The 21,828-nt window shown below is 47.5% G+C and overlaps 1 protein-coding gene across 1 annotated transcript in view; it reads left to right on the forward strand.

Annotated features, from left to right (window-relative positions):
* Nucleotides 1-3,185: 3,185 nt before the first annotated feature.
* The window catches only part of DNAJC5 (DnaJ heat shock protein family (Hsp40) member C5), a 34,018-nt gene continuing 15,375 nt past the window's right edge, over nt 3,186-21,828 (forward strand). Inside the window, 1 exon segment of the mRNA XM_045886154.3 lies at nt 3,186-3,475. The gene's annotated coding sequence lies outside the window, so the exon portion shown is untranslated.

The raw sequence follows: 21,828 nt of genomic DNA on the forward strand, positions 1-21,828 counted from the left end.
CCCGATGACTCCTTTTTTAAAGATTTTATTTATTTGAGGGGTGCCTGGGTGGCTCAGTCGGTTGAGCATCTGCCTTCGGCGCAGGTCGTGATCCCAGGGTCCTGGGATTGAGTCCTGCGTCGGGCTCCCTGCTCAGCGGTGAATCTGCTTCTCCCTCTGCTGCTCCCCCCCTCAGTTGTGCTCCCCACCCCCATCAAATGAATAAATAAAATCCTTTAAAATATATATATATTTTTTTTATTTGAGAGCACAAGCAGGGGCACGATCCCAGGACCTGAGATCATGACATGAGCTGAAGGCAGATGCTTCACCGACTGAGCCCCCCAGGTGTCCCTGTGATGAATCGTGACTTGTTCATCCTTTCTTTCTTTACGAAAAGGCAAGCAAATGTGAACAGGTATTCTCATTCCTTTCCCTTTATTATTCATAAGACTGTTCCTGTGCTCTGCTTTTCCTTAATGCCATGCCCTGGAGTACTAGCCACACCCACCCCGAAGGCCCTTTGAGGGAGACCCATCTTTCTGCTGGCCTGGTACCCATATGTGTCTATTCCTGCTGTTGTGAGTGTTCCTGGTGGTCAGCGCCTTTCCTGGGAGCATCCGACTTCCCTTTGGGATCCGAGAGCAGGCTTGCTCCAGGTGTAACAGCAGGGAGGGCTTAGTAACTTGACATTGCATGAACTGTGCACCCCACACGATAGTCCAGGACAACAGTCAGCTGGTATAAAGAGTGAAAAGCACATTTACCTTCGTTTACTTTGGGAATGGGTTCCATGAGGCCTTTTGTCTTTGTGGTGGTTTTCTTTTCTTTTTCTTTCTTTTTTTTTTTTAATTCGGCTCCACATTGGGTGTCCCAACATGAGGCTTGAACTCAAGACCCTGAGATCAAGACCTGAGCTGAGATCGAGTCAGACGCTTAACCAGCTGAGTCACCCAGGCACCCCATGTAGTCTTCATTTATTAATATTAAAATATTCTGTGGGTAAGAATATATGAGGCTTTGTGGGATAGAGGAATCTGATGTGGACCCAGCCCTGAAGGGCTTTGCAACTCCATTTGTTGGGGAAGACAAGGTATTACCTTACATAATAGACGTGTGTGAGGTGAGCTTTGAGAGCTTGGAGGACCAGAGCAGGTGGTGGGGCAGTTAGGAGCAAGGGCACCCTTGGGAGGAGCTGCTGTTGGAGGGCAAGGATAAAGAGGTCCGCCCCGCCTGATCAAGGGGCACAGACAACACAGGGGCTGACGACAGCCACTGTCAGCATTTCACAGGTACCTTTTCTGTTTTATTTTCTCTGACCAGGTTGGATTGCTTATTTATAAACACACTTGTAAGGATGAACTTTTTACATCATGTATCTTGCTCATTTACTTTCAGGAACTAACTCAAGAATTATTTATGCTGTTATGTAGCCTTTGTATACATTTATTTATTTGACAGCAAGAGAGAGCACAAGCAGGGGGAGGGGTGGAGGGAGAGGGAGAAGCAGGCTCCCTATTGGGCAAGGAGCCAATTCAGGGCTCAATCCCAGGACCCTGGGATCATGACCTGAGCCAAAGACAGACGCTTAACCGACTGAGCCACCCAGGTGCCCCTTTTGTATACATTTTTAATAACTGTACTGTTCCAGGGGTGCCTGGGTAGCTCAGTCGATTAAGCATCTGACTCGATTTCAGCTCAGGTCATGATCTCAGGGTCGTGAGATCGAGCCCCAGGTCAGGCTCTGCACTGGGCATGGATGGAGCCTGCTTAACATTCTCCCTCTCCCCCTCCCTGCCCCCTCTCTCCCTCTAAAAAATAAATAAAAATAAACCCACAAAACTATACTGTTCCATTTGAGTGTGCTTGTATAGTTGGGCAGGTTTTTGTTTTCACTATTATAAGTAACACCATCAAGAGCATAAAACTTTTTCTGTATTTGGGAACATTTTCTTAGGAGGAATATCCCTAAAGTGGCACTACTAGATCAAGGAGGGACTCATTAAGGCCTGGCTCATTCATGTTTGCAGCTTCCAACACGGGCTAATACTGGTACCAGGTCCGTTTTATTCTTGCCTTCCTCCTGTGATTCTGTCCTGGGATCCTTCATCCTCTTGAATCAATAGACAGTATTAATCCGGCCTTTTCTTCTTACTGTCTGCTTGATGTTGCAGTTTACTGACTGCCAGGAGACTTCCTGAGCTCCCAGCGTGATGACAGGGAGGTGTAAGAAGAGGGCAGAGGTGGCTAGGGGTCGGAGCTTGTTGGCAAAGAGCCTGGATTTTACTCAGGTGCCTTAGGAGGCCTTGGATGTCATCAGGTTTCTGTTTGAAGAAGACAACTCCGCTGAACGGAACGTGGCCATGGGCACGCGTGGAAGCGAGGAGGCAGAAGCACTGACCAGAAAGATCTGTTTGGGTGGCTTCTGGATGAAAACTGGCACATGCCAGAGGAGCAGACACAGCAGGCACCGAATAAATGGTAGAACTGTTTTCGGTGACAGGGAGTGATAGCGAAAGGTGGTGGGAAGGCCTTCGCTCCCAGGTGGTCAGCAGGATGAGCAGAAGCCCTACCTGGATAGGGAAGTGAGTGGACATTGGTCCTACCGCTTTCCCACGCCGCTGTTTGAAGGCGATTCTGGGAGGGTGGCTGGACAGTGGCGGTGGCACTTCAGTGATTGGGCAGCGGGGTAAGGAAGTCCCATCCCTGAGCTTCAGGGAAGAGCAAATGCGAGTCCCTAACAGTGGCCCAAGGAAAGGGGGCGTCGGCCTCCGGGTCATTTCCCACCAGCTCCCTCTGCCGTTCTTTGATGAGGACAGTTACATGTTATCACTCTTAACGTATGGCGCTGAGCAAACTCAGCTGCAACACAAGGCCCCGCACTCCTTTCCCGCGGCTCACCGCATCACCTGTCCGCGCACCCGAGAGCACAACGGGCCCTGGCAGGAGGCTCCGCCCCCGCGCCTCGGTCCCGCCCCTGCCAGACGGCAGGCGCTTCCGGCTCCGCGGTGCGAGCTCCGCCCACAGCTCCCGGGGCTTCCGTTCCTGGGCTGTCACTTGGGGCTCCGCCCCTGGGCTGTCGCTCGAGGCTCCGCCCACGCAAGGCAATTCGGGGCCTCCGCGGCTGTCACTTGCGGCTCCGCCCAATACGGGCGGAGTCCCCGCCCCGCCCCGCCCCCAGCCTAGCGCTCTGGGCGCGTGCGCGGCCTGCCCCGTCCGTGGCTCCAACCTGCGGAGCCCACGTTCTTCCGGGGGCGCGCGCGCCTGTGCGGGTGCGTGCGTGAGCGTGCGTGAGCGTGCGCGTCCCCGCCGCCTGTGCCGGTGCTGCTCCCGCGCCCTCTGCCGCCGCGGCCCCTGCCCCGCCGCCGCAGCCGCCGCCGCTCGGGGTCCCCCAGACGCAGCCCCGGCTGAGGACCGCGTCGGCCGGCTGCCCAGCAGCGCCGCGGAGCTGAGGAGCGGAGCCGCGGAGCCGGCGGGAGGGCGGGCGGGCGGACAGGTGAGCTCGCGGCGGGCCCGACGGGCCTCCCGTCAGGCCGGGACAGTCGGCGCGGGCCGCGGGGGTCTGCAGGGGGCGCGGGGTGAGGGGCGCGGGGGCCGCGAGGCGAGGGAACCGTGGGGCGCGGGGCGGCGCGCCCGCAGTCGGAAATGGCGGGGACCCTCCCTCCGGGTCGGGGGCGCAGGGCGGGGGCCGGCGGGGGGGCGCTTCCCCGGAGCGACCGCTGTGGCGGCGGGGCCGGATGGGCGCTGCGGCCTGGAACGGGGGACGGGCAGGAAGGCGCGCCTCCCGCGCGCTCCAGGCCTCGCGCGAGCCGCGGTCGGGGTGACCCGAGGGGTCTGTGCCGGCCGACCGGTGCCGGGGTGCTCCCGGGGTCCGCAGTTGGGTCGGGGCACGACCCGGTGTGGGCGCAGCGCCTCGGAGCAGCCTGCGTTCACATGTGGGTGGGTGGGTGGGGCCGCAGTCCCGGCGGGGGGGGGTCTCACGGTCTGCGCCGAGCTCCCTGGTCCATCCCCCATTCTGCCGGATCGTGGTCAGCGCGCGGCCTTGCCTCCGCCCCCGCTGTTCCCGTGACCGACCGGAGGGTCTTTTCCTTCCTGGGGGGGCGGGGGGAGGGTGGTTGAAAACCGCTGCTTTGAGGGAACCACATCATCTGGTCCCTGGGTCGTTATGTTATAGGCCGGGGGACTGACATTTGTTCCTTAACGCGCTGTAAATTAATCTCTTAGATTAAAATGATTTGGTTTGCAAGAATAAGGTTATATCGAGCCATGATTTTCAGCAGTGCTTTGTGTTGTAGTCTTTGAGGAGACAGTATTGGGAACTCATCCGTTCAGGTTCTAACTTGTTTGTGTCAAGTGGCTGGATTAAGAGCTCCCTTTTTCATGTGCCTGACAGATGATTTCTCAAAATTCGTTCAGTTGTGTCATACAGGAAAAGGAAGCAGAAGTTTCAATTTTATTTTGTGTTTTCAGGTTTAGGCCTGATAAGGGACATTTTACTTGCTGGTCATGGCCTAATGGGTCCTGTGTTTGAATTGTTAGACACCTTTGTCCTTAATTAGTTGTTTGGTGAAAAAAACCATCTTAATGCCAAAACAGTTATATTGCCCCAGCTATTAACATGGTTGCCTAAAGGCAAAACTCTAGCCAGTGCTTCTAAGATTTTACGTTCATTTATTTGCTTCTTTCTCGTTAAGTATCCTGCTGGGTTTCAGGATTGAGTAATCTGTTAAACAGGAGATGAAATTGGAAGCCAGGATTTAAGGGCTTTGGGAAACTTTATCATTTAGTGTATGCGGTCCTCCTTTCACCTGTGTCAGGGTTCTGGTACTTGGGGCAGCTCCTGATGGCACGTGGCCAAACCAAGAGCTATAGGAGCTGGTTCTGGCTAGCTGACTGTGTGGCTGATCTGTTTGTGTGATCCAGATGGCCTTTCCCCCCAGTGGTCATTGTGGGTGGTCATTGTTGACCAGCATGGGACTATCAGGGAGATGTGTGTTGCAGGACCCTCAGAGCCCAGCCCCCTTTGGCCCTGGTCTAAGCAGAGCGCCCAGGGCTTGTGTGGTGAGCAGACACTCAGACAGGCGTGTGGTGGATTCTCTGAGCCGTGCTGAGGGACTGGCTCCACTGTGGAGCCAGTGTGGCCTCTGGGATGCCTGTCAGGCCTCTTCCACCCCTCTGTGACCAGCCTCCTACCTTTGGCCCTCTGACCCGCCCCTCCCCTGCCTCATCAGCCTTCTTGCTCGTCTCTCAGCAAATTCTGTGTCCTCCAGTCTGCCTGGAACACTCACTTCCTCATCCTCACACTCCATGGGGCCAGGCCTTCCCTGACTACCCTACGTAGGATTTCAGCTTACCACCTCCTGTCTGCCTGCACTCCTTAATTTTCCTACAGCATTTGCTTTAGTATATTAATTATATTTGCTTTTATACTCTGAGATGAGGTCCATAGGGAGTCTGTTTCGTGTGGAGAACTGTTGCTGGCACAAACCAGGAAATACTTGTTGAATCAGTGATAGTGATGAGCTTAGTGACTCCTGTGCAGCACAGTGACTTTGTCACTTGGGGTCATTGTGAGTGAGTCCTGAGCACTTACAGGCTCTGGGTTCTGAGGGAAGTGTGTGGCGAGCCACCTGCCCATTGGGAAAGGACAGCCAGTTAAATGATCAGAGAGGGGCTTGAGACCTCCCTCTAAATCTTTTTTGCAATTTCTAATTTAAATTATTTCAAAATAAAAAGTTTTTAAAGTCAGATCTGGTAATAATGCTTCTAGAAATTTTGTCTTTGGTTACTCTCTTCCCTCTCCTCGAGGACCATTCTTCCCCCCCCGCCCCCGAAAAACCCCACATGCTAGTCTTAATACTTGGTGACATTTGTTGGTTAAGTGGATTGAGATGGAGTAATCTGTTAGAAGAACTACATGGAGTGAGCCTCAGCCTGAGACTCACTGCTCTGATGCTGTGCAGAAGCAGGCTGAGTCTTGCCTGTGAACTGAAGGGCTCTGGAGCCCTTCACCTCATGCCCCTGTTAACTCAGAATGAGGGAATTCTCTTGTGTTTCTAAGGCTGGTTCTATTAATTAGGGTGGTGTAGAGATTGAAAGGATGCTGTATGTGTCTTAGCCATTTTTGTTCTTGAGTCCTCCAGCATGCAGTGGATAGGTGGCACTGTGCTCAGCTGGGAGCTACCCTGGAGACCAGTGCCTTGCTCAGTGTCAGACCTGGAACTTGAAAATTTAGGCCTTCTGTACCAGTTCCTCTACTAACCGCCCACCTGACACCACCGTGCAGAATCCCCTAACATGCCCCCCTGCTGGATGGTGCATCTTTTTTTTTTTTTTTAAGATATTTTTTATTTATTTATTTGACAGAGAGAGAGAGAGCACAAGTAGGCAGAGTGGCAGGCAGAGGGAAAGGGAGAAGCAGGCTCTCTGCTGAGCAGGGAGCCCGACGCGGGGCTCGATCTCAGGACCCTGGGATCATGACCTGAGCCGAAGGCAGGCGCCCCTAGATGGTGCATCTTTAGAACCTAAACGTGAGGTGCTCACCTTGGTCCTGGGGTGTAGTACAGGCTCACTAGGTGTTTGTTGAATAAATGACTAAATTGCAGTGGAGCTGGGGGATCCTGATAAGATAGAATTTTGTCGGGGCGCCTGTGTGGCTCAGTCAGGGAAGTGTCTGCCTTTAGCTCCGGTCATGATCCTGGGGTCCTGGGATTGAGTCCTGAATTGGGCTCCCTGCTCAGCAGGGAGCCTGCTTCTTCCTCTCCCTTTGCCTGCCACTCTCCCTGCTTGTTCGTACACAAGCACGCTCTCTCTCTCTGTCAAATAAATAAAATCTTTTTTTTTTTTTAAAGATAGCGTCGGGGCTCCTGGGTGGCTCAGGTCATGATCCCAGGGTCCTGGGATCGAGCCCCGCGTCGGCTCCCTGCTCCGCGGGGAGCCTGCTTCTCCCTCTCCCACCCCCCTGCTTATGTTCCCTCTCTTGCTGTCAAATAAATAAATAGAATCTTTAAAAAAAGAATTTTGTCTAAGGTGGGAGTTGCTTCTAAAGTCAGGGAGTAAAATGAGCACGATATACACAGATACAAACACCCTTGAAAAATTCCTTAACTCTTATAAAGTACCCTGTACAGTTTTGGAATATATAATGCCGTAGGCAAACAATGTCTCATCCAATGAGTGCAGCCAGTTTTCTAGTCAAGAGACAGAAAGACCCCTGTGTCTTCTGGGGACTGGTGTCAAGCTTGATGACCAGTCTTTGCACAAGTGGAGAGGAGGCTCTTAGCCCTCAGTGGTGCTCTCGTGAGTCTCTGGGTGCTCTGTGGATAGCAGTTCAAACTACAGTATTCCTCAAATGAGGCTTATGATGATGTTGTGATTGGGTCGTTAGATCAGAGCATCCCTGTGCTGCAGATGTCCCTCCTGTGGGTGAGCAGAGTCTGTGCTAGGCTTTCCTCCTGAAAATGACAAGACTAGGGCTCCCATGACAGGGGCCTCACTAAAATGGGGGTCACAGTACCTGCCCTGCCTGTCTGTTGGGGGAGTAGGGGGTGATAAGTGGAAAGGTGTCTCATCAACTCCTCCCTAAATATAAGTGACAGCAATGCTGGAAAATGGTAGTAGTTCTATTTTATGAAAATGCTACCCCTAATTAAGAGAGGGAATGAACGCCTTTACTGTCCTGACACCAGAGCTGGCTCTCAAATAGTGACCTCCTCTGAAGAGGATTAGCAGCTGGTCTGTTATCGGTAGCTCGGGAAGATTTAAGGATTAGATTACCAAACAACCTTCAGTTTAGATTTTGCTTTTCATCATTCTTTGCATTGATTTTGTTTGAGTACATTGTATGTTTGCAAGCATATTGGTAGTTAACACTGAAATTGCAGAAATGGAGTATAGCATCTATCTAAAGAGAGAAGTATGTAGTGAGACCAGGTGTAGGATGTCACTCAAAATACCATCTTAATCTGTTTCCTCTTTTTTTTTTTTTAAGATTTTTTATTTTTTATTAGAGAGTACAAGCAGGGGGAGCGGCAGGGAGAGGGAGAAGCAGGCTCCCCGCTCAGCAGGGAGCCCAACGCGGGACTGGATCCCAGGACCCTGGGATCATGACCTGGGCCAAAGGCAGACACTTAACCAACTGAGCCACCCAGGTGCCCCACTCTTTTTTTTTTTTTTTAAGACCTGTCTATATAGGGGTGCTTGGGTGACTCGGTTGGGCATCTGACTCTTGATTTTGGCTCAGGTCATGATCTCAGGGTCCTGGGATAGAGCCCCACATCAGACTCCTCTCTCATCAGGGATTCTGCTGGAGATTCTCTTTCTCTCTCTCATATAAATCTTAAAAAAAAAAACACAAAACCTATCCATTTATTTTTTAGAGAGAGAGTATGTGTGTGCGAAGGGGAGGGGCAGAGGGAGAGAGAATCCTTGAGCAGACTTCCCACTGAGCGCAGAACCCAACGTGGGGCTCCATCCCCGGACCCCAAGATCATGACCTGAGCTGAAACCGAGTCAGATCCTTAACCAACTGAGCCACCTAGGCACTAATCGGTTTCCTTTTTAAGGTCTGAACTGTATACATTAAAAGTTTACTTCATTCCAAAATCAGTCTGTATTGTTCATGTATCTACATAAATGGTTTTTTTTTTTTAAAGATTTTATTTATTTATTTGAGAGAGAGAATGAGAGAGAGAGAGCACATGAGAGGGGGGAGGGTCAGAGGGAGAAGCAGACTCCCTGCCGAGCAGGGAGCCTGATGCGGGACTCGATCCAGGGACTCCAGGATCATGACTTGAGCTGAAGGCAGTCGCTTAACCAACTGAGCCACCCAGGCACCCCCATAAATGGTTTTTAAAGCTTAGTTCTGGGGGCGTCCTGGGATCGGTCCCTGTATCAGGCTCTCTGCTCAGCAGGGAGTCTGCTTCTCCCTCTCCCTCTCCCTCAGTGTGCGGGCACGCTCACTCTTTCTCAAATAAAATCTTTAAAAAATAAAAATAGAGGGGCGCCTGGGTGGCTCAGTTGTTAAGCGTCTACCTTCAGCTCAGGTCATGATCCCAGGATCCTGGGATCGAGCCCCGCATTGGGCTCCCTGCTTGGTGGGAGGCCGGCTTCTCCTTCCCACTCCCCCTGCTTGTGTTCTCTCTCTCTCTCACTGTCAAATAAAATCTTTAAAAAAAAAAAAATTTAAAAAGTAAAAATAGGAAAAAACTTAGTTCTGTGGCAGAAACCCAACTAATATTTTTAAAAATTATGTGATATGAGTGATCAGTGAATATTCCTTGAATAGATGAGTGTGAATGAACCTTAATTGTCATCATGGGCTATTTGTAATTTTATTGTCTTTTTAACTTTTCTACATTTAATGTGTATCACTAGCAAATATGGTGGTTTACAAGATGAAATGTTTAGTCATTTGGTGTCTCTGTTGCTATGTTCTGAGGAATTCTGTGCCAATTGGTTATAAAGTTGCAGTCCTGGGAGTCAGAGGATTGGAATGCTGACTTGCCACCCCTATCAGCTGTGCCCCACCCTGGCTATCTCTGGGACGGCCAGCCCCTTTCTTAGAGAGCACTCCCTGCCCTGTGCCTCTGTTTTTGTCACTGGGTGGAGTGGAAATGTATAGTGAAACCAGCAGAACCCAAATCTCTTGTCAGTTTCGTGACTTTGCATTGGTTCAAGGGCTGGGGGCTGGATTCAGACGGTCCCAGTAGAATGGCGGCGAGGGGGCTGGAAGTGCATAGCCCCAGCTAAGTTGCAGGCACTGGGCAGGGGTGGCCGGGCTCTGCAGAGCAAGCATGTGCTAGCACCTGGCTGGTTTTTTCCCTCTCTATTATTGGAAGGGATTAGCAGCATAGCAAATGTTTGATTTTTAGCTAGGCAGTCCCATTGAATTTTCTTATTAAAGAGGAGTGTCTTTTGTGAGAGGGTGTTTCTCTAAGATAAATAATGAAAAATTTCTAGGTCAAAGAGTACAGACCTTATAATTTGGGCCATATATTACAAAATTTATATTCTCTGTTGCAATGTGTATCTTTTCCTCTTCACTCACATGAGATCTTAACATTTTATATTTTGGTGCTCATTAAGCTACTGCTATAGCGTTTGATAATGATATCTCAGAGTTTTTTTTTTTTTTTGGCCAGTTGCAGTAAATTGTGTTAAGAATTTAGTTATAAATAAAATGAGTTTAATTATAAAAGAACTTTTTAAAAAGTACGTAAAACCAATCAGTATCTGTTTTTTTAACTTAAAAAGAAGTATTCTGGGTAAAGATTTTTGCTGGATGTATTTATCTTGTACTTTGAATCATGAGGCTCCTCACGTCTAAATCTAAAGTTCAGAATTTTGAAATGGAATCCAGTGGTCCAGTTTTATTTTGAGATGAAACTAGAAAGTCTACAATTTAAGGATGACAATTATGTATGAAGTATTTCTTAACTCTTAACAGCGTTGATACTGTTTGAAACAAGTGTGTTTTCTCATGGAATTCACTTAGAGGATCCCTCCTCCTACCCTCCAGTAGCAAACCCTCTGCTTGTGACTAGGCCGTTTTCCTTAATGCACAGCAGCCGTAATTCCCAGGACAGCCTTGCAAGGTAGCTGTTATCCAATTTTATAGATAAGGAAACTGACAGTTACATATTTACTCTAGTATAAAGGTGTGGTATTGAAGAATAAGCACAAATAATGCCATCACATGTTAGAATGACAACATACACAGTTTACACCTTTTAAACTGTTGTTTCTGTTGGTGCTGTTCTCTGTTGCACCATCCTGCCTGGTTGGGTAAGCCTAATGGATTGTTACCAACAGCATCCTTCTTCCTGGTGTGTGTCCTCCCACACTTGTTTCATTTGCCTCTGCTTTTTCTTTCAGAAAAATGTACCCATGGAGGGGGCGCCTGGGGGGCTCAGTGGGTTACGCGTCTACCTTCAGCTCGGTCATGATCCCAGGGTCCTGGGATCGGGTCCCACATAGGGCTCCCTGCTCAGTGGGGAGTCTGCTTCTCCCTCTGCCTGCCACTCTCCCTGCTTGTGCCCTGTCTCTCTGAAAAATAAATAAATAAGTAAAAATTAAAAAAAAATACAGAAGACCTGTCTTCAAGGCTTTGGTGGGGGGTAGGGGGCATCTAATGAGGTAAGGCTATAGTGAACTGTTTGCTCTTCTGCACCTGTGACCACCACCAACGAGGTGAGCTGTCCACCAGCTGGATGGTTATTCTAGGGTGAAGCCAGGACAAAGTCCACAGGCCCACTGCAGGGTGGAGCATGTGGGTCTGATGAATTGACAGGTTTACCCATATCTGCCTTACAACACGCTGTGACTGTGTGACCAGTTTAAAATATGCCACAAGTAAAAGGTACAAATCACAGACCACTTAGGAAGATTTGCATATTTCTCCCAAACGACCACAGGTTCAAGAGTATGCCCATTAATACCTGTTTGCATTGCAATCCACTGGCCTGAGTGAGGACAGGATGATGTTAACAGCTGGCTGGACAGACTGATGTACCTGGCTGTCAAGAGCCCCTCAGAGGATGTTACAGTTACCCTTTCCATGGGTTAAAAAAAAATAATAAGATTTTATTTATTTGAGAGAGAGAGGAGGAGCAGGGGGAGAGGGGCAGCAGGCAGAGGGAGAAGCAGGCTCCCCGCTGAGCAAGGAGCCCTATGTGGGACTCGATCCCAGGACCCGGGGATCAGGACCCGAGCTGAAGGCAGACGCTTAACCCACTGAGCCACCCAGGCATCCCAGGTTTTCTATATTTTTAAAAAGCAAATGACGGGGCGCCTGGGTGGCTCAGTGGGTTAAGCGACTGCCTTCGGCTCAGGTCATGATCCTGGAGTCCCTGGATCGAGTCCCACATCGGGCTCCCTGCTTGGCGGGGGGTCTGCTTCGCCCTCTGACCCTATCCCCTCTCATGTGTTCTCTCTCTCTCATTCTCTCTCTCTCAAATAAATAAATAAAATCTTTTAAAAAATAAAAGGCAAATGACAAGGCAAATTAATAACATGGATTTTTTTTTTTTTTTTTTAAGTTTAAGAGGTAAAAAGAAAACACCTTGTACATCTAAAAAGTATGCAACAAGGGCACCTGCTGAGCACAGAGCCTGATGCAGGGCTCGGTCTCACAACCCTAAGATCACAACCTGAGCTGAGACCCTGAGATCACGACCTGAGCCAAAATCAGGAGCTGGACGCTCAACCAACTCAGGCACCCAGGCACCCCAACAGCATTGTAAACTTTGTCTATATATGTGTTTGGTTTTGTTTTAAAAATACAGTAAAGGGTTTTAATGTAGTACCTTATTCAGGTGAGGCTTAATGCATAAGAAATTAAGTTATTTGTGCTTAGGGTAGGAACAGATGGCTCCCATTTGTGAAACAGGTAACTGAGAATCAAGTTTTACAGCACTTGGGGGTCAGACTTGGATTTGAGTGGCAACGCCACCAATCCCCAGCAGAGTGACCTCAAGTAGGTTCCTCAGTGTTTCTGAGCCTTGGTCTTCCCTGTAGATTGGAGATCATACTAGTAATAACTAGTATTTATTGTGTACAAGGCACTATTACGAGCACTTCACACAAGCTAGGTCACAGACATAGCAGCTAGACTATTTCCATTCCCATTGGACAGAGGGGAGTGGAGATGTTGAGCAGCTTGCCCCAGGTTACGGAGCCCATGAGCGGCGGAGCCGAGTTCCAGCCCAGGCAGGGGACCTGAGCTGCCCTCCCACCACCCGCTGGACCAGGTGCCTGTCCAACAGACTTCTTGGGAATACCTGGTGGTGTCCAAGGCATGTGTGCCTCTAAGTGCCTGCACGTGGTAAGCACTCCCGAAATTGTAGCTGCCGTGTTGGTATTACGGCAGTGATCGCAAGTTCTGCCACAGTTGTACCAGCTTTCTGTTGTGAGGTATGCATGTATATTTTCACACTCACTGCCTCTGACATCAGGCATCTCTTACAGTTGGGTTGTCAGCACCGTGTACTTGGTTTCATTCTAGATTTATTGGGATAGTTTGATTCTGGTCATGGCTGCAGGAAGGGGTCACTCTGAAGCCATGTCCATCTTCATCAAAGGCTGGCCATCTCCCCAGGGGACTTTCACACTGGGCAGTAAGAATCACAGTGCAGGGAAGTCATGCCATTTCCAGCAGGTGTGTTTGGGGATGTGTTCCTCTTGGAGACACAGAAGACATTGGGCCTCATCTGTCGCATTTTATGAACTCTTAACCCACTGGGCTTTAGAAAATTCTTCCTGGCAGGCATTCACTTGGTTTCCCAGCACTTTCTGCCATGATACAAAGTATCTCTGGGTTCTCCTGCTCTGCATGCTGATTCTTACACCCAGTCTGCAGAGAGCCTGGTGCCTACCTGGGTTGAAAAGTACCTGTGACTTTAATATCCCGAGATTTTAGGTGTTGTGAGGTTAAAACATCAACAACCAAAAATACCTAATTCTCATTACTTTTATGAGAAATATTTTGTTTTCCACTCTCTAGTTTCATGTTTAGATTTGGGAATATATTAAGGTTTTCTGGAAACTTTTGGTCATAAGTAATGGTTCTGCCCTAGAATCTTTTTCTCCAGCAGTGTGCACAGAGGAGTACTTGCTGGCTCCAGGGCTGTGAGGGGTGGAAATGTCGTGCTCTGGGTGCAGGAGTTCTAGCTGGTTTCAGGCTGCCTTTATAAAGGGCATTAGAAGCTCTTAGTGCCGTGTTGCTGGCCGACTCCATGGCCTCACCTGGTGTCACCCAGATTCATTTCCCTGTTGTTTGCACCTCCAAGGATGAGTGGGCAGGACCAGAGGGCAGGGTCCGAAGTGGTGGGCATTTGTTAGAGGACAGATTCTCTCCCAAATTGGTCCATAAGTAACCTCCTTTCTGAGGAATAAGTTTTTGGGAATGTTCAATTTTTACTCATTCATTTGTTCATTTATTTTTTAATCTCCTCATAGTTAAACACATACTTACTGTGATTTTGCTCAACTTCTGACTTCCTTTTCCTTTTAACTTACTGTATCCCAAGCATCAGTTAACTAAAGAAAATCCTTACTTGGTTTCTGGACATAGTCATTACTGACAAAAATAATTCAACACACATTTACTGAATGCCCTGCCAGGACTTGGGGCAGTTGCTCAGTCTATAAGTTAGAAGGGCTTCGGGGGGGCTAGGTGTGTTCTTGTGTTTTGGCAGCCATCAGTTTTACTGTTTGGGAAACCCAAGATTCTGTGCAGGGGTGTGGCCCTGGGCTGTCTTTTCTGTTCTTCCTCAGTACCTGTCTGCTGTAGCGTGTGGCCATCAGTCTTGTTGCTTCCTCTCTTGTAAATCATGGGGGCAGGACGTTCACTTTCTTTAGTATAGGAATACACGGACACTGTTCTTTGTAACCAAGTGTATGGCTCATTGTGGGGAGCATGCTATTCTTCCTGTGCCTTAGATTTAAACCCTCTCTTGTGCTTTGATGATTGGTGGGGAGGTTGTCCTTAAAGAAGTGACCGTTTTACTCTTTCTGTTCTCTTTGTTTTAAGGCTCAGCATCATTGTTGCTTTTTATTCTTCTTAGAATTAAGGAGGAGAGGTAAAATCTTTTGGGGTTCCTATATTTCCAGTGACTTTAGGAATTCTTTACATTGGAAATTCATTTTCAGTTAGGAATAAATATAGAAGACTCTGTGACATTGGCATCATCTCTTGTTTTCCACATTTGTTGACTCTTGCTTAGAATTTCTTTGAATATATAAATGGAGTTGATTGGTGCCAATTCTATTCTGCAGTATATTGATTTTTTTCCTTTCAGAATAGATAACAAATTCAGAGTCAGACATTCAGACCATTGTTTTTCTGAGCCTCTTCACTGAGTTTCTGAGTCTGTCCCAGCACTGGTGGTGTGGGCCCTCCTTTGCCTGAGGTAGGTGCTCCAGACCCACCTGCTTCTTGAATGTTCTTTGGCAGATTACTGCCTGGTGCATCAAAGATCTTAGAGGAAAATTCCTGGTCTTTGGAACATCCATTCTATTCCTTTTCTTTTTTTTTTTAAGATGTTATTTGAGAGAGGGACAGAGCACGTGCGCATGTTGGGGTTGGGGAGGGAGGCAGAGGGAGAGGGACAGGCAGACTCCACGGGGCTGAGATCATAACCCGAAGCTGAAGCCAAGAGTTGAATGCTCAACCGACTGAGCCATCCAGGCACCCCTATTGTATTTTATTCTTTAGTATTTTTATTTTTAGCAGTTTTTCTTCTGTAGGTTTCGGTCCGAGTGCATGAGGCAAAGCAGCAGTACCCTTCCCAGACTTCACCCTTCCTTCCCAGAGGTGTTTGCTGGTGGTCACCCCTCACTCTCACGCTGTGGCACGCCACACCACTGTCTGCCGACTGGTCACCTTGCAAATTACCTGTACGTTCCATCCTGATCAAGGCAGCAGCACCTTTACCTCCTGTCTCCACTCTTGGCAGTTCCTGTGTGCTCACCATTGTGACTTTGTCTTGCTCCATCAACAACATGTGTTGTCTGTCATCTCCTTAACCTGAGGGTGTCAATGCTTCTTCCTGTCCTTCTCATCTTACTCCAACTTGTGTTGTCTGTCCTTTTACCTTTATGCTGTCAAGGTGTGACCATAAAGTTCTTGTCTGTAAGTTTATCTTTGAAAATCATAAAATGGTTATGTTATTTCCACTTGTGAAAACAATGTTTACTATAGAACCAGGGTCCTGTTCTCTGATTACATGTTCTTTCCAGAGTAGTGTCAGCTCTCTGTCAGGGTTCCAAATAGCTTTTTTTTTTTTTTTTTTTTTTTAAACACTATTTACCTTTTTCTTGGCTTCTATATTTTCAGATTCCCATCATATGGTGCATTATCTCTGTGGCCTGGAACTTTTATTTGGGCACTCTGTCTTCCTGCCCCTAGCCAGACAGTGGCTTCTGAGGCTGCTGGTCCAGCCACGATCCCTGTTTGACCCACCGTAGAAAGAGAGGCTGGAGAGTGCTGCGTGGCAGCCACAGAGGCCTCTGCATCTGGGAGGGGTACCCCCAGAGAGAGTGAGAAAGAAGCCTGTGGTGCGGTTTCATACTTCTTCATGCCTTCATTGCTGAACAACAGCACCTGGTCTGCAGGCCATAAAGCCTCAGCTTGGGGGACACAACTGTACACACTGAGGAGGTGTGGCTCACGGGGCTTACCTTGCGATTGCTTTTCAGGTCCTCCTTGTCCTCAAACCAGGGGCTTGTATTAAGACACACTTGTTTTCCGTAGCATTATCTAATGGTGTGTGTGGAAATACCAAAGAATTTATAGCTTTTGTAAAGTGAGGCTGCCTCACATAATTTCGGAGGTTTTGAATAAAGTATGCTGATAATGGAACAAAATAGGGAGCCCCCCAAATAGACTTCACATGTGGAGTTTTACAGTAAGCCGGAGGCATCCTGCAGGTCTTGGGGAAAGACAGGCCATTTGCGGGGGGGGGGTGTTCTGGGGGCTCTGGGTGAAGCTGGTCTTTGTCTCCTGCCATGCCCATATTAACTCCAGATGAAGCAGACTACCTGTGGATGAAAACCTTTAGAAGAAAATACAGGAGAATTTACTTTTGGCTTTGGGATTGAGAAGGACTTTTGAACAAAAGCAGAAAGGAAGCATATCATCAGTTTGCAAAGATTTGATACATTCAGTTACATAAAATTAGGAATTTGTGAGATCTCTTGCACAACAGCGTGCATAGAGTTAATAGCACTGAAGTGTGCACTGAAAAATGGTTAAGATGGTAAATTTTGTTTTTTTACCACAATAGAAAAATTTAAGGACTTACGTTCATCAAAAGACACCATGGTAAGTGAAAAGACCTGTGAACTAGGAAAAGATTTTTGTTGCGTTTGTAGCGGGTAGATGATTGGTGTCCTGGAGACAGATGCCGTAGCCCCTCGGGTACTGACCACAGTCCCGCTGCCATTGGGCAGACAGAAAGCACTGCCCTCTGCAGTGCACACGGGGTGAGGACTCAGGCAGAGCAAGGCACCGTTCTGCCCGGTAGATGGGTGCAAACTCAGAAGCCTGGCAGTGCCCATCACTTTGGGGGGGGGCAGTAGCACGTAGGGTGCTGAGTGGTGCGGTCCTCTGGGGGCAGGTGGCATACCTCACCCAGTAGAGACTGCCAGTTCCCTGGGACCCTAAGTTCCACTTCCAGGTATACTCCGAGCAGCAGTTCTTCATAAATGGTTGTGGTGAAGGACCAGATTTTCTTTAATTTCCAGTCTGTCAAACACTGATAATACTTTTGTGAACTACAATGAAAATGACTAACTAGAAAAGTAAATGACAAACAAAACATAAAATACAAGCCCAGATTTTTTCTTCTCTTTTATTTTTAAATGAACATACAGTAAACTAGACACCACCCTTTTTTTTGGATATACTGTTCTCTGGGTTTAATACATACAAATTTGTGTAACCATCACATCCTCTTCTCGGCCCCTTCTGAGGAACCAGAGCATGTGACCTTTGAGACTGTCTCTTGCACTCAGCATCCTGTCCTTGGGAGTCATCTAAGTTGTGTACAGAGTGCTTTGTTCCTTTTTATTAGAAACTTTCAAGCTCTTTTTCTGTAGTGGCTGCCCCATTTTGTGTCCCACCAGCAGTGTGAGGGTTCTAGTCACTGCTCACCCTCATCAACCCTCCCTGTGGTCTGGTTATTTTTTTTAGCCATTCTCATAGGTGTGTAGTAATGCTGTAGTTTTAATTTGCTTTTCCCAAGTGAATAAAGACATTGAGTATCTTTTCCTGTGCTTAGTTGCTGTTGCTGTAGCAGTTTGTGAACTCTTGCTGTGGAGTTTTGCAAATACCACTAAGCCTGAGCCCGCCAGCACTAGCGTAAAAAAACTTGCACACCAGGATTTGCTCAGGAATGTTCAGAGCAGCATTGTGATAGCAAAACCTGGGAATGTCCCCAGCATCCTTCAGTGGAAGAATGGATTGATAGGTTGTGTGGTCTGTTTACAAACTGGAGTTTATCCAGTACTGGAAATGAAGTATGACTACATCCAGCGATGTGGGTGGGTCCTAGAGACATACTGAGTTTCAAAAGCAACCTAGAAGGTTGCATATAGTGTTAGGACATTTTTTTTTAAGTTCAAAAAGTTGAAACTAAATAATGTTTAGGGAGAAACATGTGAGGTAATATTTTAAAGTAAGAGAATCAAACATTAATTCAGGGTAATAAATATGGGAAGAACACAGGAAGCTTCAAGATTGTTAGTAATTTTCAAGTTTTTAATTTGAAGGATGGGATTGTGGTGTTTATCACTATGCATTATAAGTTATATATTCCCCAGGTGCCTGGGTGGCTCAGTCGGCTAAGTATCCGACTCTTGATCACAGCTCAGGTCTTGATCTCAGGGTCATGAGTTCAAGTCCCACATTAGGCTCCACACCAGGCGTACAGCCAACTTAAAATATATGTGTGTGTGTGTGTTCTATATATTATTCCATTCTGTGTATCAAATATTACATAAAAAATACTTAGAACAAAAATAGCTTTCCTTTTAAGATGTTTTCAAATCTGTTCTTCCAAAGTTGGCACGTGCTTTGATTTTTCCCCTAGCAGTAGGTTGAATTCAATAGCAGCTTTTTAAAACATGTGCTGCATGCAGAGACCACATCTGAGAATACAGGAGTCCAAATACTCGACTCTTTTCCCTAAAGGTCTCTAAGTCTTTTAAGGAGCATAGACAGGACCTGTGAGATTGGGGATTTTTGTCTCTTTTGTTAATTTTGTTCACTGATAAATCTCCATCTTTGAGAACAGCATGGCATGCGGCAGGTGCTCTATAAACATCCGTTGAACAAATGAACAACACAGACACCTGCTCAAAGTCCAGGATGGCTCCCCAGGACACGATAGGACTCTGTTGTTTGTACTGGGAGCAGTGGCCAGGAAAGGGTTCCCAGAGCCAGGGATGTCTCTGCAGAGCTCTGGGGTCCAAATAGGAGCTCTCCACGTCAAGGGAAGCAGGGCATTGCTTTAGGAGAGCCCAGGTGTTCATGTGTGACAGTACCGTATCTGCCTAGGACAAGTGGTCCTGCCAGTCATGCCCCGAGACCCAGTGTACACGGTGGTGGGAAGATGCTGGTAGTGGGCAGGCCAGGGAGCTGGGATTTGGTGCTGCAGCCTGTGGGGTGTCAGAGAAGGACCTGAGAGATGTGATGGGAGCAGAGCTGTACATCACAGACTCACCCAGCAGCAGCGAGGGAGGACAGACTGAGGAGGACAGACCATGTGTCTTCCAGAAAACCCTCCCTCTTCCCAGGTTTCTGCCTCTTGTGCCTGGCAACCTCTGACCATTTTAGAGCTCATTGTTCCCTGCTTGTGTGTGTATGTACCTTCTTGTCTGCCCAGCCCTTGGGTTCCTTCTAGCAGCACAAACCAGGATGTACTGCAAGGGTGCAAAATTGGCCCCTTTCTTTGTTTTTAAAGACATGATGTTACTAAAGAAGATTCAGCCCAGAGATTGTGGTTTAACCTTCCTGGAGTGAAGACTGGGAGCAGACTTCTGACAGCAGTTCATAAATTACAACAAGTGTAGTTCAGGTAGGCGTGGCTGCTCTCCAGACCTTGAGTGTGGGTCTCAGGGATGCCTTGAAACGGGTAAGAACAAGTTTAGGAAGAACAACAGGACGCGGTGTTGCTTCAGACAGTGGGGGGTAAATTCCCACATCATCACCCCATGGAAATATAAAGACATCTGGAAGGACTGAACCCAGTGAACACTGCTCACTGAATCAGCAGAGCTGGGATGTCATCGCATCTCAAGGCTGGCGATGCTTCCGCGGGACCAGGGCCTGGAGAGACCAAAGGGAATGAGAGGGGAGCAGAGGCAAGAAACTGGCAACCCATGCTGGGGGTAGAAGTGTCAGCAGCTACAAAACCGGTGTTCTCCCTCAGTTTGTAGTGTAGGGTAATGTGTTTCAGGTGACCTGTTTCCTGTATTGGAAGAGTGTCTCTCTCTTTTTTTTTATAATGAGAGCACATTTTACTTTTTTTTTTTTTAAGATTTTATTTATCTATTAGAGAGAGAGCTCATGAGAGGGGGGAGGGTTATAGAGGGAGAAGCAGACTCCCCGCTGAGCAGGGAGCCCGATGCGGGACTCGATCCCGGGACTCCAGGATCATGACCTGAGCCGAAGGCAGTCGCCCAACCGACTGAGCCACCCAGGCGCCCGGAAGAGTGTCTCTTCTAATCACTGAGGTATACCTGCTCATTATAGAAAAGACGGACAGTAAAGTATTAAGACAATAACTTTTCTCAAAAGTTGAATTTAGTGATTAAAAACCCACAAAACTTCATTTCTTTCTCTCCTTAACTGTTTTCTCTCATGTGGCATTCCACAACCTTTCTGTCTGCCTTTCTCGATGCATTTCCCAATATCACATACATTAAGAATGAAATAAGGTCCTTCCATTTACAGTTTGTCTTTTAGTTACAAGACTGCTCCCCCTGAACAGGAGCCTTCGAGAGTACACGCTGCCTGCGATGGTTAGTTTCTAATTAGAACACAAGCTTTTGAAATGTGTGTGAAGTAGTGTAGAAATTTAATAGTTTCCATGCTTAGAAAGCATCTGTTTCATCTTCTGACTCAAAATATAAAATAGCAATTTGAGTAATATTCACGGCAGCTTTTTCCCTTAAAGGGCCAGACAGTAAGTATTTTTGGGCTTTGTGGTTACACAGCCTCTGTTGAGAACAGCCATAGATGAAACAAGGGAAAGGATGTGGCTGTGTCCCAGTGAGAGTTTGTGAGAATAGGCAGCTGGTTCTGGGTGATTGGAGAATTTTATGTTCCGTTTAATTTTCTTATAATATCTAATTTGCTTTGAGAACAAATAACTTTAATTACAGATTGCTTTTTAAATGCAGGTAAAATTAGGGGCACCTGGGTGGCTCAGTCATTAAGCGTCTGCCTTCAGCTCCGGTCGTGATCCCAGGGTCCTGGGAGCGAGCCCCACATTGGGCTCCCTGCTCAGTGGGGAGCCTGCTTCTCCCTCTCCCACTCTCCCTGCTTGTGTTCCTGCTCTCGCTGTGTCTCTCTCTGTCAAATGAATAAATAAAATCTTCAAGAAAAATAAAAAAATAAATGCAGGTGAAATTGACATACAGTTAAATGCACAGATCTTAGTAAATTTCATTGAGTTTTGGTGTAGGTACACACTTGTGAAATCACTACCCCAGTTTAAGTTAGAGTATTTCTGTTATCCTGGAAGGCTCCCCTCAGTGCCCTCAAACAAGCACCTTTCTGGTTTATATCACAATAGATTGTCCTGTTTTTATTAATCTTTCAGTAAATGGGATCATTTTGGGTCTAGCTTGTTTGTCTTACATAATGCGTTTCAGGGTTTTATTGCTTGTGTCCATATGTTACCCTTTTTTTATTGGTGAGTAGTGTCCCATATAGAATCGACCAAGCCGTGATCAGTCCTTTGTTGCTGGCTGTTTGTGTTGTCCACTCGTCTTAGAGCTGATGTGGTATCACTTCATGCTCAGGGGAGGAGCCCTGAAGGCCTCCAGGCACACCCCTCCCTGCCCTGCTCTCCTTGAACACATACGTGTCCTGTGTGTTACATCTTACATTATAAACCCCATAAGCCAATGTTGGTAACTTTTGCTTTCACCACTTCGATGTATTTTCTTAAAACAAGAAGGAAGAAATTGTCCTTGACCTTCATTCCTTCCTGAAGATGCTGGTTTCTGTTACCATTTCCCTGCAGCCTCAGTAACTCTTTGGCATTTATTGTAATTTAGGTCTTCTTCATGGGTTCTTTTAGTCTCTTTTTCTAAAAATGTCTTTATTTCACCTTTGTTTCT

The sequence above is a fragment of the Mirounga angustirostris genome, unplaced genomic scaffold (assembly GCF_029215605.1).
Source record: "Mirounga angustirostris isolate CCGP_5_RB_7025 unplaced genomic scaffold, mMirAng1.0.hap1 SCAF_10, whole genome shotgun sequence".
In the NCBI taxonomy this organism is placed as follows: Eukaryota; Metazoa; Chordata; class Mammalia; order Carnivora; family Phocidae; genus Mirounga; species Mirounga angustirostris.